The sequence below is a fragment of the Pseudophryne corroboree genome, chromosome 7, assembly GCF_028390025.1.
Source record: "Pseudophryne corroboree isolate aPseCor3 chromosome 7, aPseCor3.hap2, whole genome shotgun sequence".
Taxonomy (NCBI): Eukaryota; Metazoa; Chordata; class Amphibia; order Anura; family Myobatrachidae; genus Pseudophryne; species Pseudophryne corroboree.
The window spans coordinates 46034428-46057369 of NC_086450.1; the positions used below are offsets into that span (position 1 = coordinate 46034428).

General features: G+C 48.7%; 1 long non-coding RNA gene across 1 annotated transcript in view; it reads left to right on the top strand.

Annotated features, from left to right (window-relative positions):
• LOC134944510 (uncharacterized) overlaps nucleotides 1-22942 on the top strand; it is a 55762-nt gene that overhangs the window by 9972 nt on the left and 22848 nt on the right. Inside the window, exon 2 of the long non-coding RNA XR_010181885.1 lies at nucleotides 7387-7886. This is a non-coding gene — a long non-coding RNA (uncharacterized LOC134944510). The remainder of the gene's footprint in view (nucleotides 1-7386; nucleotides 7887-22942) is intronic.

Consider the following 22942-nt stretch of genomic DNA (forward strand, 5'->3'; position numbering starts at 1 on the left):
GTCGACAGCAAAAAGGTCGACACACCTTAGGTCGACGCCAATTGGTCGACACACCTTAGGTCGACGTGGACAAAAGGCCGACATGGACAAAAGGTCGACAGGAACAAGGTCGACATGACTTTTTCACTATTTTTTTCTTTTTTTGAATTTTTTCATACTTAACGATCCACGTGGACTACGATTGGAACGGTAAAGTGTGCCGAGCGAAGCGGTAGCGGAGCGAAGGCACCATGCCCGAAGCATGGCGAGCAAAGCGAGCCATGCGAGGGGACGCGGTGCACTAATTGGGGTTCCCAGTCACTCTACGAAGAAAACGACACCAAAAAAACATAAAAAACTCATGTCGACCTTTTTCCATGTCGACCTTGTTCCTGTCGACCTTTTGTCCATGTCGACCTTATGTCCATGTCGACCTAAGGTGTGTCGACCAATTGGCGTCGACCTAAGGTGTGTCGACCTTTTTGCTGTCGACCCTCAGTCCCAGACCCGTAAACGGCACTATACAAAGGTACTCGCTCCTCTGTAATTCGACCAGATAGAACAACAATTAGAATGGCTCGGTCTCACGTACTCAGCATCAGCAGTGAAGGGTTAAAACAAGGGAAGAGAGTTGCTGGAGTGAGTGGGACTGCAACCCAACTTTATGTGCCTTTAGAAAGAGAACTGTTTGTAAGCTTGACGTTTTAGGACGGGTTAGGTATGCGTGACCGGCGGTCAGCATACCGACGCCAGTATCCTGGCAGCGAAATGCCGGTGGGGCGGGTGAGCGCAACAAGCCCCTGGTACACTTGCTGCGCTCACCACGCAGCGGGCTCTGTGGCTGGCTGTGCACGCCACAGGTTCAGGTTCTATTCCCACTCTATGGGTGTCGAGCCACATCATCTATCCTTTGGCCAGCTCCATTCACTCTGATACAGCCGCTAAGTAAATCTCTGTGCCGCTTACAGACGCTCCGTTGCGCACTGATCCTACCGCTGTGTGGGCCATCTCAGCCGGCTCCGGCTGCCTTCACCGTCTGTTGACCGCCTGCATTACTGGCTGCTGCGCTGTTCCAGCTTGGAATTTATCTTCTTCTCCATTGCTGCATTCCATGCTGCCTTAGCCCTTGTGCTATAGGGCTTGGCAGTAACTGCTTGCAAGTATTACGGCTACGGTGTTACCATTTGGAATATAGGAGACAGCAACAACGAAAGCTTAATAGCGGTGAGACACGGTACTATTAACAGGGGGTCAAAAATTGCACTTGATGGATAAGGAGGATTGATTATTTCGGGTGTGGTATTGAAAGTCGACAGTAACTAGGTCGACAATGTCTAGGTCGACCACTATTGGTCGACAGTAATTAGGTCGACAGGGTCAAAAGGTCGACAGGGTCAAACGGTTGACATGTTCTAGGTCGACAGGTCAAAAGGTCGACATGAGTTTTTAATGTTATTTTGGTGTCGTTTTCTTCGTAGAGTGACCGGGAACCCCAATTAGTGCACCGTGTCCCCTCGCATGGCGAGCGAGCTTCGGGCATGGCGAGCGAGCTTCGGGCATGGTGCCTTCGATTCGCTCGGCACAGATTACCGTTCCAATCATAGTCCACGTGGATCGTTAAGTATGAAAAGGTTCAAAAAAAGAACAAAATTGTGAAAAACTCATGTCGACCTAGAACATGTCGACCTTTTGACACTGTCGACCTAGTTACTGTCAACCAATAGTGGTTGACCTAGACAATGTCGACCTAGTTACTGTTGACTTTCAATCCGGATCCCGATTATTTAATCTCCAGCGGAGTGTACACATTTTTTTGCTTGGGAGCAATTATTCTTTATAACAACAGGCTGGCACCGCTAATTGGGTGCATTGTTCATAGAAACAACCTAATGTGTCCAATCCAGTGATCTCTATTTTGTCCGGGACATTTATATATTATTATCCATTTTGGAACTTTGGACACTAGTTTAATTGGGACTGGTTATTGATACTATTGCATTGATATCCATAGAGTTCAGAATCAATTGATGTGGTTTCATTTTTATAAAAGTTCTCTATACCAACTGGTTTTATGATGATAATAAATTTTTTAATTTATTGGTTGCGCTCTCTCTTATATTGCTAAGTCTACATGTTTACAATTTCTACTTTTTCAGTTATTGCAGAATACTGAGTGAGAGCTGCAAAAAAAAAGTCAAATTATTAGTGTGGTTAATTTTTTATCAATAGCGCTTGTATTTAATCTTCCGGGTAGAATTATTTGCTGAATACTTCCACCAGGCTGTCAGGGACTAGATAGCTGCTAGGTGCAGTTTGCCTGCACCTGCCTGTGCGCAGTGCCTACAGTGTGATTTTAAGTGCACCAGTGCAACTACCATTTGCAGAGGAGGCAGCGGGAGACAGGCGGCGGTGCCGGTGGGACTCGGAGTGACTGCCTGAGACAGCAGCTGGGCTGCGCTCCAGAGTCCTTTACAGAGGCAGCATGGGAGGCAGGCGCCGGCGGGACACACACAGTATGTTAAACTTATTAATGACTGGAGGTAGTGGCTGTGCGGGGGGGAGCCGATGGTGCGCGCTCAGTGCATTTGCACTGTGGGCAAGGCACCGTCAGCACACATGTAGTTGCAGCCCTGGAACAGAGTCCTGTCTGCTACAATTGGTCGGGGGGGGGGGGGGGTGACAGAGGATTGTTTGAGGAAGGGGGGCCCCAAATTGGTGTCTTGCTTAGGACCCCATGAGGTCTAAATCCGCCTCTGAATCTGTGTCACCTGACAGTAAAAAATGTAATTCAACACAAATCTGTGCATAGAAATATTGAAAGAGCAACAGTCGGCTAGCTGGGGGATGAGGAGATATGGCATTATGATAATTAATAATAATAATAATTATTATTATATTTATATAGCTCTCTTTCTACATTAGGACTCAAAGCACTTAACAGATAAAAAGAACATAACACAGTGCAGAAACTATGGAGACCAGGGAATGGCAGCCATTTTGGTCCATCACGTGCAGGATTAATTCATACTACCCACAAAGGATCCAGGTGAGGCAGTCACTACATAAGATTACACTGGGCAGAACAGGTAATACCTGGGACTGATGACCCCTAATCGGAGAGATAAAATGCTCGGCAAGATCATTGCAAGTTCAACAGAACCATACTTTTTTTTTTTTTTTGTATGTTTACACAGAGCACCAGATGAGGCAGCCGTGCTGGGCGCACCACATTGCTTAGTGTGCGAACAGGTAATACATAGAAATAATACATACTAGGATAAAGTGAGATAACTACTGCATACAAATTCCTGCCCTTGACAGTACCAGGTGAGGCAACCATCTAGGGCATACTATGTAGGTCACAGAGGAATCATGGGCACAACTGGGGGGGGGGGCGCATGTGCCCCGGGCGCCGGACTATAGTTGTGTGGTATGCAGACTTGGGACAACTGGCCAGTACCTAGCAGGAAGGGGTGGTCTTCAGTTTGCCGGCTGTCGGGATCCCGGCGCACAGTATACCGGCGCCGGAATCCCAGCTGCCGGCATACCGACACTTTTTCTCCCTCTTAGGGGTCCACGACCCCCCTGGAGGGAGAATAAATAGCGAGGCGTGCGTAGTGTGCCACCGTGTCCGCAGCGTGGCGAGCGCAGCAAGCCCGCAAGGAGCTCATTTGCACTCGCCACGCTGTCGGTATGCCGGCGGTCGGGATCCCGGCGCCAGTATGCTGGTCGCCGGGAGCCTGGCCGCCGGCATACCATGCTACACCCAGCAGGAAGGGATGAGAGGGCTAGCAGATGTAGCTCCCTGTGGTGGCCATGTCCCTGGTGGTGTCAAGACACATCGCTATGGAGACAGAGTATACCACCATACCCAGGGGGTGGTTCTAATCACTCACACATATGCCGGGTGCTGCTGGCAGCACACTGGACACCGCCAAGGTACTTTGTGTCACTCCCCACCCGCTCTGTACTGAGCGTGGCCTGTGTTTTTCCCCCACCCTTTGGCAGTTGATGGTACAGTCTGCTTACGCTCTTGCTCCAGAGGTATTATGGGTCTCCGTGTCCGCTGCTAACTCAGCACCAGGAGGACCAAGAAGCTTTGCTTGTCCGAGCTGACAAGAGAACCAGCTGGTGAGTGACCCTGGCCTTGATAGCGTCTACAGCATCAGGTCTGGGGGTCAGGTAAGGTGCAGCCTGGGGTCCTGTCATCCTGGAGTAAGACACCTTTTTTGCAGTCTGTCCCTTTTATAAACTGTGGTAGGGAAGGAGTTGGCTACAAAATTTATGTCAGAAAAAGGGGGGTGGGGGGATGCCAAGTTGCTCTCCTGCCCCAGGCGACAGAAATCCTAGTTTCGGCCCTGGAGGAATACATACGTATTACCGGGTTGCCGGCTGTCAATATCACAACAGCAGCATCCTGCCCCACCAGAATGCCGACTGCGGGGCGAGCACAAAGAGTTCTCGCTGCGCTCGCCACAGGTTCTATTCCCGCTCTATGGGTGTCGTGGACACCCACGAGTGGGAATAGCCCCTGTGCACCGGGATTCCAGCTGTCGGTATTGTCGATTGTCAGGATTCTGGCGTCGGTATCCTGGCCGCCGGCAAATTCACTACATCCTGTTACAGAGAGCATGGTGAGTGATTCATAAGAGCGTATGCGGTGGTAATTACAGAGAAAGGAAGAAGCAGTTGAGGTAGAGTCCATGCTGTGGCAGATAGAAGAGACAGAGGGCCTAATTCAAGGTTGATCGCAAAAGCAAAATCTTCCTCTAATGGGCAAAACCATGTGTACTGCAGGTGGGGCAGATGTAACATGTGCAGAGAGAGTTAGATTTGGGTGTGAGGTGTTCAAACTGAAATCTAAATTGCAGTGTAAAAATAAAGCAGCCAGTATTTACCCTCTGCACATGTTATATATGCCTCCCCTGCAGTGCACATGGCCCTCATTCCGAGTTGTTCGCTCGCAAGCTGCTTTTAGCAGCTTTGCACACGCTAAGCCGCCGCCTACTGGGAGTGAATCTTAGCTTCTCAAAATTGCGAACGACGGATTCGCAATATTGCGATTAGACCTCTCTTAGCAGTTTCTGAGTAGCTCGAGACTTACTCTGCCATTGCGATCAATTCAGTCAGTGTCGTTCCTGGTTTGACGTCACAAACACACCCAGCGTTCGCTCAGGCACTCCCCCGTTTCTCCGGCCACTCCCGCGTTTTTCCCAGAAACGGTAGCGTTTTTTCACACATACCCATAAAACGGCCAGTTTCCGCCCAGAAACTCCCACTTCCTGTCAATCACATTACGATCACCAGAACGAAGAAAAAACCTCGTAATGCCGTGAGTAAAATAGCTAACTGCATAGCAAATTTACTTGGCGCAGTCGCACTGCGGACATTGCGCATGCGCAGTAAGCGGTAAATCGCAAAATAACGAAAATCTGCAACGAGCGAACAACTCGGAATGACCACCATGGTTTTGCCCAACTGCTAACAAATTTGTTGCTGCGATCAACTCTGAATTACACCCAAAGACTTTAAAAAGACTCTCCCCCTTTACAGGTATTGCTAGGGGAATGAAGGGGGGTGGTGGTGGTGGGGGGGGGGTTATATCATGCAGATGTTCACCGCAGTACAGCTCTTCTTGATGTCATAAGAGATCCCCTGGCAGGGTTTCGAGGCTTCAGAGGGGAAGGTCTATGGAGCTCCCTGAAACTGTTTAGCAGGCTGTTTTGGCCAGCTTTTCCTCTACCTTCCCATGCCCCTTGCATGAAGGAGGCTGCATGGGAAGGCATTCCGTTTCCCTGGGAGAGGGCTGAGGACCCAGCAGCCCACAGAGTGCTCCACATTCCCCCATGGCCATTCACATCAGTCCCTGCCCCAGTGGAGCATACACTCTATATTCCCTAACTCACTCACACACACACTAGGGTTAATTTTGTTGGGAGCCAATTGACCTACAGTACCAGTATATTTTTGCATTGTAGAAGGAAACTGGAGTACCCGGAGGAAACCCACGCAAGTACGGGGAGAATATACAAACTCTAAACAGAATTGAATCTTTGAACTACGGGAGACTGCTCTCTTCCTCTGATTTCAAACGTTCCCTGCTTTAGCTCTCACATAAGAAAAACACTTATAGAACATTTCTGTCCCGCATAGCTTTTCCCAAACAATAGGTTCAGCAGGCTTGTGTCCACAAACAGGATATTTTAATATAAAAAGATATAAAAAGTAGTACAAAAAACACAGAGAACTTCATATCCTTCACAGGAAACTGTATCTCAGTGGCTGATGGAATAGCACACTCATCACAACCGGCTGCGGTCAGGTAAGTGTATGGTATCCGAGCACTTGAATCACCGATCATCCAGATGCTGCTGCCAGACACAGCAATGGCTGCTCTTTGCTCCTGCTGCCCTGTGGGAATGAAAACCTTTGCGTTAAAGCTATACGAGAGAAATAGGAAAAGATACCTTTATGGGAACGCGAGACAGAAAGCTAATGTAAGTGTCCACGGTTTGGAGGTGTCTTTATGGGTATGCGGGACGGAAATGTTCTGTAAGTGTTTTTCTTATGTGAGAGATAAATCAGGGAACGTTTGAACTACAGGAGACTGCTCTCTTCCTCTGGGCACCATACTACAAAAAGGATATCCTGGAGCTAGAAAAGGTACAGAGGAGGGCGACCAAACTAACTAAGGGCATGGAGACGCTGGAATACGAGGAAAGGCTTGAAAGACTAGGCATGTTTACACTGGAAAAGAGGAGACTAAGAGGGGACATGATCAACATCTACAAATATATAAGGGGACAATACACAGAGCTTGCGCAGGACCTGTTTTTGGTTAGATCAACACAGAGAACTCATGGACACTCGCTCAGGTTAGAGGAGAGGAGATTCCGCACAATACGGCATAAAGGCTTTTTCACGGTAAGGACAATACGTGTTTGGAATTCCCTGCCCGAGGGAGTTGTAATGGCGGAATCTGTCAACACCTTTAAGAATGGATTAGATAAATTCCTAATGGATAAGGATATCCAGGGGTATGGTGCATAGTCACGCACTATAGTTATTATAAAAAAGAGGGATAAAATGTAATGGCAGACATCAGCATCAGTCAAAATTTATACCAAATAATCCTGCATAGTAGACCACAAATAGGTTGAACTCGATGGAAAATTGTCTTTTTTCAACCTTAGATACTATGTTACTATTTCAAAGATTAGCAATGGTTTCTGGTTACTTGTTTTGGGAGATTTTGGGTGTTCTCCTTTACTTAGCAACCAGCAGCAGTAATAAGCGCAAGGCTGCCATCAATTCTCTCTTGGATGTGTACATCAGTTTGAGCCGCTCTTAACCAGGCCCAGCGTGTTCAATGTAATATTATTTATCGCTAATTTTCTTCTGTTGCAGATTTATTTGGGTGAGGACAGAACAGCATTTGAGCCTACACTTCCAGAGACCCTGTGGAAAGAAGAACTGGTGTTTATTTGTCCATAGAAACATGGATTTAAGACAGATGTTCAAGGAAGCATGTTGGCCTCTGAAGATCATATGGGAGCGCATTAACCATGCATACAGTTCAGACACTCCCCCTATGGACTGGGGACTTCAAAAAGGGAACTACGGCTTCCAAATGTGGGTTTTCCCATCCAACAATGAAAAATACTTCGTAGGTTGGGATTCTGGCTGCTCCTATTGGAAGGTGAACACTCCGTTTGGACAAGGATTATATTTTATAGGACCTCTGTTCATCAACAAAGAAAGGACGGGTCTAGCTGTACCCCCATTATTCAATGTCAACGTGTCAGATACAGATATATTGATACCGGCCTCGCCTGCAAGTGTTATAGAGCGAATGCAAAACATTAAAAGTTTTGTAACGAAGCCTTACAGCAACAAGACATTATAAGGTACAAACTATGGGCCTGGTTCTGATTTGGAAGAAAAGCAAAAAAAAAAAAGCAAGTAACTTTGTGTTTGGAACAAAGTCACATAATACCTTTACAAGCCAGTCTTACAGAGCTTTTGAGTTCTGAAAACAGGAGGCCTGGTGGCAGTAGTAGGAGTTCATGAAAGGGGAGGTCCTGGCAGCATGAACATGAGTGATTAGGGAAGAAGGGGGCAGGCTCAGTCCTATGTACAGTTGTGTTGGCCCCAGGACGCGGAGGGATGGCTGTCGCAATGCCGTGTGACCCATTCAGCATGATGGGCACGGGACAATGGGAATCGGAGAAGATAAGCAGCAGTTTGGTGCGGAATACATACGGGAAGCAGCGGCATCCCGTCAGCTGGAATCCCGGCATTGAGTCCCCTCATGGGTTCGTCTTGCTCAACACGCTTTGGGCCCAAGTTATATTCTCACTCGGGAGGTGTCGTGGACCCACCACCCGAGTGGAAATACCGGGCTGCAGGAGGGATTTTCGAGAACAAGCATTTCCAAGGCTGTTGGGATTCCAGGATCCCGACAGGCAGTATATTAACCGCATCCCGTTTGGTGCTGGTTCTACATAGTACAGGAAGATCCGCAGCAAACAGCGCTGTATCCGGCCTGCACTGCATCCCTGTGTGTGACCAGCAGTGCCTGCTACCCTGTGAGTACTGGTTGTGTGCACATAGGAGACCCTCCCATCACTGCCCATCCTCACAGAGGGTGGGCCGATTGGAATAAAGGGGTGATCTGAGGGGAAGGGGTGGTGGTGGGGTGCAGTATGGTATGCCGGCGGCCGGGCTCCCGGTGACCAGCATACCGGTGCCGGGAGCCCGACCACCGGCATACCGACAGCGTGGTGAGCGCAAATGAGCCCCTTGCGGGCTCGCTGCGTGCCACGCTATTTTATTCTCCCTCCAGGGGGGTCGTGGACCCCCACAAGGGAGAAAAAGTTTCAGTATGCCGACTGTCGGGATTCCGGCGCCGGTATACTGTGCGCCGGGATCCCGACAGTCGGCATACTGAAGACCACCCTGGTGGTGGGTGGGCCAGGCTTTTGGAACACGAGGGAGCAGGAAGAAGGGGGCGGACTGAAAGATGAAGGGGGTGGACTTGGTCCGATGGAAGCCGATGAAGCAGGGTAGAGGGGAAGACTGGTGCATGTCCAGGGTTGGACTGGCCCACAGGGGTACAGGGGAAACCACCGGTGGGCCATACTGCCTGGGGCCCCACACCCTACTCTCGGGATCAGGTTCTAGACTGTGCTGGTAACTAATCTAGTACATTATCATGCATAAACTACAGTATTTACTGTATATATTTATCTAGGGGACCAACCCATGCAAAATGGTTAGGCAAACCAATGTGGTGGCTGAGCACACCTCCTGTAGAGACTGGCCACACCCCTAAACATGGGCTCTACCACTGTATTTCCCCGGTGGGCCCTACATGCCCCAGTCCGACACTGTGCATGTCTAGTCCTGCAATAGCTGCTCCATGAGGGGAGGGGACATGTCACCTTCTCTCTTCCAATAGGCCTGCTGTCTCCTTGGGTACGGGACTGCAGCAACCTATAATGAGTCACAGACTCATTAGTACAGCTTATATCACTGGCAGTGGGCCCCTTCATTACTACAGGAATATTTCAATATTGCAAAGTTTAGATGTGAGAGCTTTGGGAGATCTGGTGAGCACAATCCAATCATGTAATGCTTTTCTGTACAGAGGGCATAAGTCAGCAAAATCGGAAATTGGGTGATTATCGGCAGATTGCGCATGCGCTACGAGCGAATTGCGCGTGCGAGAATGGGTGAATTGCCATTGCAGTGTGTTTGCAGGCTCAGTGAGATGCATTCGCAAAATAATTGACAGGAAGTGGCTGATTTGCGATTGTAGATATTTCATTATAATTGCATCAGCTAAATATTAAACAAAAATATATATATGCCTGCTTAATATATTTTCTCAATATCTATCTATCTATCTATCTATCTATCTATCTATCTATCTATCTATCTATCTATCTATCTATCTATCTATCAATCAATATCTATTGTCTACATTATAGGTTCTCAAACTCGGTCCTCAGGACCCCACACAGTGCATGTTTTGCAGGTAACCCAGCAGGTGCACAGGTGTATTAATTACTCACAGACACATTTTAAAAGGCCCACAGGTGGAGCTAATTATTTCACTTGCGATTCTGTGAGGAGACCTGCAAAATATGCACTGTGTGGTGTCCTGAGGACCGAGTTTGAGAACCTGTGGTCTACATAAATATATTTTCCTTATTATGATTAGCCATGGCCCCTGTTTGCCGGAACATTTCCACCCAAGACAGAATAGTTTTGTTTGGTGATGCAGGTCTCTAGAAATTGTCCTGGAACCCAGTTGTTACGGATACTAGGGAATGCCTGCTCATCAGCACTGGAACACCAACTTTGAGTTTGAGCAGGTACTCTTGGTATCTCTAGAGAGCTGAGTAATTCTACCGATACAAAATGGTAGTGTTGCTGTACATCATAGTTATGTGACACTCTGAACTGGTACTACAAAGGGTATGCATTGCAGGCAACTGTTGGACTGGATAAGACATGAGTAAGGTCCCCTAATTTTCTCCTTGCTGAGCTTCGATTACTACCCATCCTGTTAATGCTGAAGGGGTTAACACTTCCTTCTGCTGTTGCCTGGGAGACGCCAGCAGGACCACTGAGCAGACAGGAACTAGGACCCTTGGACTTATAATGGAGGAGGGAGTGAAAAGGCTGATGGAGTTTTGATTGGCTGTGGCAGAGCGGGAAAAAGAGGAGGCGGGGTTTGCACCAGTGTGTGTGAGAGGAGATACGCTGTGGAGAGTGGAGCTGCCGCTGAGGAGACCACTGTGAGGAGACACGCTGTGGAGAGCGGAGCCGCTGCTGAGGAGACACACCGTGGAGAGCGGAGCTTCCGCTGAGGAGACCGCTGTGAGAGCCGCCAGCCGCTGCAGTGACACCAGCCTGCCCAGTACTGAGAGAAGCTGGTAGGTGATAGAGGGGAGTGGGTGAGGCCGCTGATAGCAGGTACCTATCCTTCCCGGGGGCAGGATCGCCCACGATACGTCGTTTGCTGTCCTTTTGCATACAATGTATTTTGGGTGATCCTGGGCAATCCCAGCCACGCCTGCGGGGTCGGACCAGATTGAATGTGCAACACATTCAATCTGGAGGATCCGAACCGATGCTCACGGGAACGCACATCGGATCAGACCGGAAATGCCTCCAAAATGCCAGATTTCCCGAAATGCCCGAAATCGGACATTATCGCTCTAGTGTAGGGGGCCCTTTAGTGTATGCTTAGGTAAAGCAGAGTATAGTTACCACTAGAGTTATACCACCTCATGTGAGCATAATAGAATATTGCAAGCTAATAGTATAGCACTGCTTATATACAAGGTATACTTATTTGTTTGATTATACTATGTGGCATGGTCATACTGTTCGCAACAGTATCGTATCTCTTTATATGTGTTACTTTCCTTATTTTTGACATGTTATTTGCCTTTGGTCAATTAATCTTCCAGCGGTGATCAACTGTTCCTGAATAATACATTTAATTTGTCACCATCCTAACGTGTGGTGACTGTTGTATTGGGTCCTCTGGGGTTGGGGTTCCCCCGTTCCTATGCCTAGGGTTCCAACAGTGAGTTCCGGTCCAAGAGGTGATTCCTGGTGAACAATACAGGTACGTCCACCTGCACAACACATCTACAGTACTTACCTGTTACAGTGTCAACTGAGTAAATTTATGTTTCCTTACCATCAAGGTGTTTTAAAAGGTTATGAGTATCCAGAAGGACCGTATCACTTTTCAGGTGCTAGAATAGCCCTCTCATTGGTTAATTTGTTGTGAATGTTGGGGAAAATGCTAGCTATGGGATCGGCTACTTAAGTGACTACAGTATATTGCAAAAAATGTTTCCTTTGTGTCATTTTTCCTTGTGTGTCTGTCTGAAGTCTACTATCTCTGATTTCACAATGGAGATGCCGTAAGACATGTATTCAGTTCATCTGCCGGTGTACCTCTTGGTATTACCGGTAAGGTTTGTCAGAAGAAGTCACCAGGTGAGGAATGCAGCAGCTAAGCCAGAAGCGGTGATAGCTATGGCTATATTTTATCTTTCCGTATCTGCGCTAAAAGCTGATTAAGTAGGAAGGTTTTGCCGGTGGCACAAGAAGCATGGGAGATCAGTGCCCCTTCCCCACTAATTATTTTAAGTAACACTTTATCAAATACTTTTTTTTTGTTCAGGGAATAATTGTGGCGATATATCTGTTACTTCCTCTTGAGGTGCACTTGTGTCATAATTAAGCTCTCTTATGACATCACTGAATGTTCTTCCAGTGCACTGCGGTCTAGACATGCCAAACTGACTCAGATCTTTAGTAATCATTGACATTACTTGAACCTCAATTTTCGCGAGTGCCTCATCATAAATGAGCTCACTATGGGGGGAATTCAATTAGGTGCGGATTGGCCATTGCAGCAGCATTTCAATACCAGCAATGGTAGGCAAATTTACCCACTTCACACGGTTGTCTGGAACTCGCTCAAAAGTACTTGCACCCTATGGGGCAGCAAGAACTTTTTTGCGAGATCCCGGCCGCCGTAAAGTGCAGCAGTGTCATGCAAATTCATCAGGCAATTCCGCCACCAATTAATTGAATTCCCCCCTGTATGTGAAATGTCAGTATGCGCACACTGGAGTCTGCAAAATACCCCCTGTCACAGCATTTTTGTAGGGTTCCCACAGTTGCACTGAATTTGATAAGCTGCATGTACTGAAATAGCAAAGAGCTGTCTTAAGCCCAGTACCCACGGGCCGATGTGGGAGAGAAGCGTGCTGAGCGAACCGCTCAGCACACATCTCTCCCGCCGCACAGCACAGCGCGATGTCTGCTGAGCGTGCGGGGGGGGGGGGACTGGGGGGCCACTCACTTCACCCAGCGGAAGTGAAGTGAGTGACCCACTAGATTGGCCAATCTAGCAGAAGCGATAGCGATGCGTTGGGCTGCGCATCGCTATCGCTGTAAGGGGTACACACGGAGCGATCAGGCTGAAATTCTAAGCAATCTAGTCAGATTGCTTAGAATATCGCTCCGTGAGTACCCCCCTTTAATTAGATGGTGACTGACAAAGGACAGCTTCTTTCATTATGTTCTTACAGTACTTATCATGTTCTATCAGATTAAGTGTCTCAAGGTGCATACACATGGTGAGATTTTGGCTATCTTCGATTTTTACTATGTGATATAGTCAAATGTGTGCTTGCGATATTGGCTATATGCAATTTTGACGTGCCAATTTTGACTATACAGGTTGAGTATCCCTTATCCAAAATGCTTGGTACCAGAGGTATTTTGGATATCGGATTTTTCCGTATTTTGGAATAATTGCATACCATAATGAGATATCATGGTGATGGGACCTACATCTAAGCACAGAATGCATTTATGTTACATATACACCTTATACACACAGCCTGAAGGTCATTTTAGCCAATATTTTTTATAACTTTGTGCATTACACAAAGTGTGTCTACATTCACACAATTCATTTATGTTTCATATACACCTTATACACACATCCTGAAGGTCATTTAATACAATATTTTTAATAACTTTGTGTATTAAACAAAGTTTGTGTACATTGAGCCATCAAAAAACAAAGGTTTCACTATCTCAGTCTCACTCAAAAAAGTCTGTATTTCAGAATATTCCGTATTTCTGAATATTTGGATATGGGATACTCAACCTGTACTTTAGTACAGTGAGGGCTAACCTTGACACTCCAGCTGTTGTTGAACTACACATCCCAGCATGCCCTGCTACAGTTTGAGATTTGGCCTTGCTAAAACTGATGCAGGGCATGCTGGGATGTGTAGTTCAACAACAGCTGGAGTGTCACGGTTAGCCATCACTGCTTTAGTACTAGATAGTCAAAATTGACTTGCCTGCACAGTCCGCAGGGAATCGCATCGGGATTGCGGGGTCGCAAGGTGGCTAACACCTTGCTATTTGCACCAACTTTCCTTGCGATTTTGACTATATAATCAAAATTGCAAAGGTAATAGTGCACCGTGTGTACACACCTTAACACACGTCTCTATACTGTAAGTTGCACATTGACAACTGTTGATTGTTTATAAGGAGTGGTGCATTTTACCTATGGGCTGCTGGACTGCAGCCCCCCCCCCCCCCAGGTATAATCCGCCATCCATCACACTGTCAGTGTAGGCAGATCCAGTCCGTGACTACTACGGCTTCACTGTGACTGGCAGTGGCCTCCTATTGGTAGTCCTACCTGTCGGTCACAGACACTACAGGCAGTCCCATTGGGAGGTGTCTCCTCCCGCTGGGACTGCCAGACCGGGCTGTAATATGCAGAGAGCTGGCTTCCAGTAGCCCAATCTGGCTTTTATAGGCTGCAGTCGGTGCAGTCCATAGAAGCTGGTGGTTTGTGTATGTGCAGTAGCACCGCGGCATCTGCGCATGAGCCAGTCTTGGCACCTACTGGATCCATTGCGCAGGTGCTGGGACCAGGGGACTGACTGTCTTCTCTCCTCTCTGGGCGCGGGGTACTGGCAGCCCCAATGCCAAATGTAAGTAAGAGCTGCCACTGTTCATAAGTTATTAAAAGATGTAGGTCGTCTAATTATGTGAAGAAGTAATCTTAAGCAGTAACATTCAAAGTTACTAATGTGTACAGTGTAAACACGTCCCAGAGTTTCGCTTAATCTAATATCTGGGGCTCCTTGCACAGGTCCACCTTGGCTTGGACACGTCATTTCCACCTTCTGAGAGGCATTCCATGTGTACGATTTGGGCACTTCTGAGTAAAGCAAGGTCTGGATAAAATCATAATTCTGGCAAAATGCAAAGAAAGCTATTAAAGTTGATATTGGTAAATGTGCTCCAGCAAATTCCCTGCATTGCAGTAAATACGCTGATCGTTCTCTAAGTGATCTGCCAAATGAGTCACCGCCAGATGCCGTTTATGTAATGGAACGCTTAGCAGTCGCCAAACAGCCTCACTGCTGCGTATGTACCGACCTGCCTGATAGTATGTACACTGCTCAAAAAGTAAAGGGAACACTAAAATAACACATCCTAGATCTGAATGAATGAAATATTCTTATTAAATACTTTGTTCTTTACATAGTTGAATGTGCTAACAACAAAATCACACAAAAATTATCAATGGAAATCAAATTTATTAACCCATGGAGGTCTGGATTTGGAGTCACCCTCAAAATTAAAGTGGAAAAACACACTACAGGCTGATCCAACTTTGATGTAATATCCATAAAACAAGTCAAAATGTGGCTCAAAAGTGGAGTTGAAGTTTGTGTAAGCCAATGGTCATATAGCCACCTTCAAGTGTCTTTTTTCTAAATAACCAATCAGGATTTTTAATCACAAAAAAAGTGTGATGCAGCTCATCAGCAATGACTGTATAAATGTCCTTGGAAACACCTGCATATACTAGAGGGCTTAAAATCCAACTCACTTAGATGGCAAAAATCTCATATACAGAATTTTATCATGATAGTACAACTGGAGTTTAAAACAAAAGGATTTGTTGACAATGGAAACCTCCACAGTGGGATTCACAAATAAATGCAAAGTACTTGTACAGCAAACGTGAAGATTTCAGATTTCACAGAGGGTTATTCAGTGAGGAAAAACGGGGGCATGTTGCAGGGCAACACTAACTGAGGTTCCCTGAGCTCTGATGGTGAAAACGATACAAAAAAATAAATAAAAAAACATTGTGTCGACTTCTTTTCATGTTGACCTTTCCATGTGTTGACCTTTTGTACCTGTCAACCTTTTCGTATGTCGACCTTCTATGGTCTACTACCCGGGCACCTCACCTCCCCAGCTCTGACTCACCGCCCGCTCTCCCCTGCCCACCTCGCCTACGCAGCACCAACTCACTGCCCACTCTCTGCTGCCGCAGGCACCCCGCCTACGCAGCACCAACTTACTGCCCACTCTGCTGCCCCAGGCACCTCGCCTCTGCAGCACCAACTCACTGCTCACTCTCTGCTGCCCCAGGCACCTTGCCTCTGCAGCACCAACTCACTGCCCACTCTCTGCTGCCCCATGCACCTCTCCTCCGCAGCACCAACTCACTGCCCACTCTCTGCTGCCCCGGGCACCTCGCCTCCGCAGCACCAACTCACTGCCCACTCTCTGCTGCCCCAGGCACCTCGCCTCCACAGCACCAACTCACTGCCCACTCTCTGCTGCCCGGGCACCTCGCCTCCGCAGCACCAACTCACTGCCCACTCTCTGCTGCCCCAGGTACCTCGCCTCCGCAGCACCAACTCACTGCCCACTCTCTGCTGCCCCAGGTACCTCGCCTCCACAGCACCAACTCACTGCCCACTCTTGCTGCCCCAGGTACCTTGCCTCCGCAGCACCAACTCACTGCCCACTCTCTGCTGCCCCAGGTACCTTGCCTCCGCAGCACCAACTCACTGCCCACTGTCTGCTGCCCCGTGCACCTCGCCTCTGCAGCACCAACTCACTGCCCACTCTCTGCTGCCCCGGGCACCTCTCCTCTGCAGCACCAACTCACTGCCCACTCTCTGCTGCCCCGGCACCTCGCCTACGCAGCACCAACTCACTGCCCACTCTCTGCTGCCCTGGGCACCTCGCCTCTGCAGCACCAACTCACTGTCCACTTTCTGCTGCCCCAGGCACCTCACCTACGCAGCACCAACTCACTGCCCACTGTCTGCTGCCCCGTGCACCTCGCCTCTGCAGCACCAACTCACTGCCCACTCTCTGCTGCCCTGGGCACCTCGCCTTTGCAGCACCAACTCACTACCCACTCTCTGCTGCCCCAGGCACCTCGCCTCTGCAGCACCAACTCACTGCCCACTCTCTGCTGCCCTGGGCACCTCGCCTCTGCAGCACCAACTCACTGCCCACTCTCTGCTGCCCCGTGCACCTCGCCTCTGCAGCACCAACTCACTGCCCACTCTCTGCTGCCCCGTGCATCTCGCCTCTGCAGCACCAACTCACTGCCCACTCTCTGCTGCCCCGTGCACCTCGCCTCTCCAGCACCAACTCACTGCCCACTCTCTGCTGCCCTGGGCACCTCGCCTCTGCAGCACCAACTCACTGCCCACTCTCTGCTGCCCCGAGCACCTCGCCTCTGCAGCACCAACTCACTGCCCACTCTCTGCTGAACAGAATAATGCCACATATCATTTTCATCAGCAGAGTCTGCTTGTGTGTTCTATTCACATACCAATATGAATAAGCTTTTTTTGGCAAAAAAAGATGCCCAATGCTAACAGAGTTGTACGGAACCTGTCAGCTTACCCACGCCAGCATCTCCTGCTACACGGCATGAGGCACATCTGTAGTCTGCAAAAGCTGCTACTGTACTAACACTTTTTAAATATACGCAGGTTTTTGTGTTGTTATATTTCACAATATGTAGTTAACATGTTAACGCTTTAGATATCGCAACATTTTCAAGCTATGGAGTATCGCCAAATATCAGTTTTTCTTTAAAAAATGTAATTTTTTTTTCTCCACTATATGAAGCAATTATTTTTGAACTTGATAGCTTTAGCCTTCACCATATCTTTGAGGCGAGTCAGGTAGAATTGAATAAAAACAGGTGTCTTCTCTCACCCCTCTCTCCCAGCAAAGGTATAATATAGTAGTGGTGATGTATCTTGGTGGCACCAGAAGATTGAAAAGATTTTCACCACTTGTCAAACTTATCTGACATTATAAAAATTCCTAACAATACACTCATCTACTTTCATTTTAGCTAAACTTATCTATCCTCACTAGTGACCAGAGGCATAACTAGGGTGTCCAACGCCCATAGATGGTGAATGCCCAGCCCCCCCACACACATTCCACCGACAAAACTGTGCATGCGCCTAAGGCATGGCCCCATGTCAGAAGGGGCGTGGTCACTGAAGATGGGGCGTGTCTCATCTCTCATCACTCTAGGATCATTCCTTTATACTCCATATGCACCTTACCTATATGATGGTTTCTCACAATGGGGAACCTCTGAAGAAATGTATCCTGTCTGGGAAGACGGCGTCTTCAGTCAGTATTCAATATTCATGTAGGCTATCACATCATCTGGAACATGTCTGTGTGTGTAGGATCTGCGTTCATCTCTGCACATGCTGAGGGCCGCCCAGCATATGGCAAGGCCACCCAGCATGTGTAGGGCTGCCTCCGGATGCGTTCTAATTGCGAATGCATCGGATCTAGGGTTGACCCCTGGCAGCGCTGCCAGACGGTCAGCGGCCATGTTTTTTTATTGGAGTGGCTACGTGTGGTGTCACGCTGCCAACCCGAAAATGGTCCTGAACCGCCCTCATTCATTCCGCTCCTCCCCCCAACGCCACATCGCCTCCCCGAAAACGCTTGCTGTAGTAAATCACATCGCGGTCGCATCCATCGCGTAGCCGGCACAGTCGCATTGTGATATCAGCAAACTGCGCTGCGAGCCGCATAAGCGTCAGGGTCTGAATGACCCTCAAGGTCTTTATTATACAACAGCGGTTCAAGCAGACTCATGTCCCTGTGTCACTTCCCGCCCCCTGCATTGTCTCTCAGCACACCATCATCTCCCCCTTGCGTATCTCAGCCACACAATCTCCCCTTGCATCTCTCAGCCACACCATCTCCCTCTTGTGTCTCTCAGCCACACCTCCCCCTTGCATTGTCGCTCAGCCACACCTTCTCCCCCTTGCATTGCCTCTCAGTCACACCATATCCCCCTTGCATTACCTCTCTGCCATACCATCTCCCCCTTCTTCTCTCGGCCACACCGTCAGTTCCCCCTGCGTCGTCTCTCTGCACAATATCTCCCCCTTGTGTTTCTCAGCCACACCATCTCCCCCTTGCATTGCCTTTCAGTCATACCATCTCTCCCTGCTTCTCTCAGCCACACTGTCATTTCCCCCCTGTGTCGTCCCTCTGCACAACATCTCCCCGTGCACCTCTCTCACCCACATCATCATCTCCCTTCGCTCCCACAGCCTCTTACCACATATAGCAGCAGCACACTGGCGCACGCACACAGACCTCTTACCACATATAGCAGCAGCACACTGGCGCACACACACCTCTTACCACATATAGCAGCAGCACACTGGCGCACGCACACACACCTCTTACAACATATAGCAGCAGCACACTGGCGCACGCACACAGACCTCTTACCACATATAGCAGCAGCACACTGGCGCACGCACACAGACCTCTTACCACATATAGCAGCAGCACACTGGCGCACACACACCTCTTACAACATATAGCAGCAGCACACTGGCGCACGCACACAGACCTCTTACCACATATAGCAGCAGCACACTGGCGCACGCACACACACCTCTTACAACATATAGCAGCAGCACACTGGCGCACGCACACACACACACCTCTTATCACATATAGCAGCAACACACTGGCACATGCACACACACCTCTTACCACATATAGCAGCAGCACAATGGCGCACACACACCTCTTATCACATATAGCAGCAACACACTGGCGCACGCACACACACCTCATCACATATATCAGCAACACACTGGCGCACGCACACACACCTCTTACCACATATAGCAGCAACACACTGGCGCACGCACACACACCTCTTATCACATATATCAGCAACACACTGGCGCACGCACACACACCTCTTACCACATATAGCAGCAACACACTGGCGCACGCACACACACCTCTTATCACATATAGCAGCAACACACTGGCGCACACACACACACCTCTTATCACATATATCAGCAACACACTGGCGCACGCACACACACCTCTTACCACATATAGCAGCAGCACACTGGCGCACGCACACACCTCTTATCACATATATCAGCAACACTCTGGCACATGCACACACACCTCTTACCACATATATCAGCAACACTCTGGCACATGCACACACACCTCTTACCACATATAGCAGCAGCACACTGGCGCACGCACACACACCTCTTATCACATATAGCAGCAACACATTGGTGCAAGCAGGGCTGCCAAGAGAAATCCTGGGCCCCGGTACAGTAACCTCCCTGGGGCCCCCCTGCAGGAGGTATGGCCACACCCTGTTAGCGGCATGGCTGCACCACCCTAGGGGCATGTCTAGCACACGAGATGTCCCAACTCACATACCTCCCAACATGACCCTCTCCAGGAGGGACACAATGCTCTGCTTCTGGATTTTTCTCTTCATTTATGATTGCCGGCACCTGTGTTGAACAGGTAATGGATAAGAAAGGTGTTTCAGCACAGGTGATGGCAATCATACAGTAAGAGGGAAGTCCAGAAGCAGAGAATTCTGTCCCGCATGGAGAGGTCATGTTGGGAGGTATGCACTCACAGGAGCATGACATACCTCCCAGCAGTTGGGACAAAAATGTTCACTATTAGGATGGTGGGACAGTCACATAAAATCTGCATTGGTTGCAGAGAACATTCCCTGGAACACCATCAGTTTGTGAAAATGGATCCTCCATTGTAATTTTGGGACAAAAGATGCCCTATAGCGTGTAAAACTGAAATGTTGACTTGCACATTAGTGGTCATCACCAGAATATATTGTTACATTAATAAGTCCCAAGAGTGCCGCAGTATTTCTGCTTAAACTACCTGTCATCCCACTAAGGGCACCCAGGAAATTGCGCAGTATTTTGGACAGTGCCAGCCAAACACACACACACACACACACACACACACACACACACACACACACACACACGTATATACTGTATATAGGTGGTAATTCCAAGTTGATCGCAGCAGGAATTCTGTTGGCAACTGGGCAAAACCATGTGCACTGCAGGGGAGGCAGATATAACATGTGCAGAGAGAGTTAGATTTGGGTGTGGTGAGTTCAATCTGCAATCTAATTTGCAGTGTAAAAATAAAACAGCCAGTATTTACCCTGCACAGAAACAAAATAACCCACCCAACTCTAACTCTTTCTGCAAATGTTATTTCTCTAACGTCCTAGTGGATGCTGGGGACTCCGTAAGGACCATGGGGAATAGACGGGCTCCGCAGGAGACTGGGCACTCTATAGAAAGATTAGGTACTACCTGGTGTGCACTGGCTCCTCCCTCTATGCCCCTCCTCCAGACCTCAGTTAGAATCTGTGCCCGGCCAGAGCTGGGTGCTCCTAGGAGGCTCTCCTGAGCCTGCTAGAAAAGAAAGTATTTGTTAGGTTTTTTATTTTCAGTGAGCCTCTGCTGGCAACAGACTCACTGCTACGAGGGACTGAGGGGAGAGAAGCTTGCAGCTAGGTTGCGCTTCTTAGGCTACTGGACACCATTAGCTCCAGAGGGATCGAACACAGGTACCATACCTCGATCGTCCGTTCCCGGAGCTGCGCCGCTGTCCCCCTTGCAGAGCCAGAAGTACTGAAGACCTGGAGAAGAAAGAAGACGTCGAAATCGGTGGCATGAAGACTCCTGTCTTCACATAAGGTAGCGCACAGCACCGCAGCTGTGCGCCATTGCTCCCTCTGTACACCACACACTCCGGTCACTGTAGGGTGCAGGGCGCTGGGGGGGAGCGCCCTGGGCAGCAATTTTAATACCTTTGGGCAAAAAATACACATATATACAGTCCCAGACTGTATATATGTAAAACCCCGCCATTTTTTCACACAGAATAGCAGGACAGAAGCCCGCCGCTGAGGGGGCGGAGCTTCTTCCTCAGCACTAACCAGCGCCATTTTATCTTCACAGCTTCGCTGGAAGCAGCTCCCCAGGCTCTCCCCTGCAGTATCCAGGTACACCAAGTGCAAAAGAGAGAGGGGGCACATAAATTTAGGCGCAAAAAGGAACATTATTGTGTTTATATCAGCAGCTACTAGGTGAACACATCTGATAGTGTTATCCCTGGGGTATATAGCGCTGTGGTGTGTGCTGGCATACTCTCTCTCTGTCTCCCCAAAAGCCTTTGTGCGGTCCTGTCCTCAGTCAGAGCATTCCCTGTGTGTCTGCGGTGTGTCGGTACGTCAGTGTCGACATGTTTGATGAGGAAGGGTATGTGGAGGCGGAGCAAGTGCATATGGAAGGGGGGGCCCCGCCGACGGCGCCGACACCTGACTGGATGGATATGTGGAAGGTGTTAAATGAGAATGTAAACTCCTTGCATAAAAGGTTGGACAAAGCTGAAGCTTTGGGACAGTCGGGGTCTCAACCAGTGCCTGATCCCACAGCTCAGGGGCCGTCAAGCGTCCACTATCCCAGTTAGTTGACACAGACGTCGACACGGAGTCTGACTCCAGTGTCGACGAGGATGAGGCAAAATTACAGCCTAAAATGACTAAGGCCTTCCGTTATATGATTTTAGCAATGAAGGATGTATTGCACATTTCTGAGGAAACCCCTGTCCCTGACAAGAGGGTTCATATGTACGGGGAGAAAAAGCAAGAGGTGACAATTGAATGAATTGTGTGAGAAAGCCTGGGAATCTCCTGAAAGGAAAGTAATCATTCCCAAGAGATTGCTGATGGCATATCCCTTCCCGCCAAAAGACAGGTTACGCTGGGAGTCGTCTCCCAAAGTAGACAAGGCGTTAACGCGCTTATCAAAGAAGGTGGCCCTCCCTTCTCAGGATACGGCCGCCCTTAAAGATCCTGCGGATAGGAAGCAGGAAGGTATCTTAAGGTCTGTCTATGCCCATTCGGCTACCCTCCTGAGGCCAGCTATTGCGTCAGCCTGGATGTGTAGCGCAGTGGCGGCATGGACAGATACACTGTCTGAAGAATTAGATACCATGGATAGGGAATCTGTGTTATTAACCCTGGGACATATCAAGGACATCGTCCTATATATGCGGGACGCTCAGAGGGATATTTGCCTACTGAGTTCTAGGGTAAACGCATTGTCCATTGCGGCTAGGAGAGTCTTATGGACTCGGCAATGGACAGGAGATGCTGATTCTAAAAGACATATGGAGGTTTCGCCATATAAGG